Genomic DNA, 872 nt, shown 5'->3' on the forward strand with positions numbered 1-872 from the left:
TGGGGGCTGCTGCCTGGCTGTGACCTGCTGTGCACCTGTCAGACCCGGATGGGGACTGCAGAGCCAGTAGAGGCATCTGCCCCTTTGGGCCAGCTGCCAGTGGACTGCAGTTGCAGGGTTGGCCTTTGTGCAGCACTACTGCCATTTGCGCCCCCCTGCCTGGCCATCTGAGCAGCTAGCACCTGGAAGATGTTCTGGGTGTGGTGGCCTGCTTTGAACTGTCAAAGCATGTCCTCCGGTCCCATTTGTCCAGAAGGTGGATCCAAGGTGCCAGACAGGGTCCTGCCACTGGCCTCCCTAGCATGAATTCTGGTGTTCCGTATTGGAAAACAGAAAAATCCCTGATAAAAAAAATCCCAAAGTCACTTTGTAAAATACTCCCAAATCCATGTTCCTCCACATGTAAAACAAAAGACCACTATAGAGACAGAGCAAGACAGAGACAGTGATCGGTTGGACAATGTTTTATTGATATATCTTACAGTGTTAAAGTAAGTCTCTTATCATAATAATAAAGTGAATCTAAATGCATCTTTCATGAATTCATGAATATATGTTCTGCTGCACTCCCACAGGGTGATGGCCCCCACACAAGGGGGTACGGGCCCCCAACAGGGAGTTCAGCCCCCACACAATGCGTATGCCTCCCAACAGGGAGTTTGGCCCCCCAACAGGGGGTTCAACCCCAAAACAAGGGGTATGGGCCCCAACAGAGGATTTAGCCCCACAACAGGAGATTCAGCCCCCACACAAGGGGTACAGCCCCCCAATGGGGGCCAAATGACCTCCACAGGGGCTACCACCCCCTTGCAAGGCCCACATTCCCCACCTGGCCCCATCCCCCACCAGTTGCTGCAGACCCCCCATGGCTG

Source organism: Gavialis gangeticus, unplaced genomic scaffold (genome assembly GCF_001723915.1).
Source record: "Gavialis gangeticus isolate Ggan-Ray unplaced genomic scaffold, GavGan_comp1, whole genome shotgun sequence".
Classification (NCBI taxonomy): Eukaryota; Metazoa; Chordata; order Crocodylia; family Gavialidae; genus Gavialis; species Gavialis gangeticus.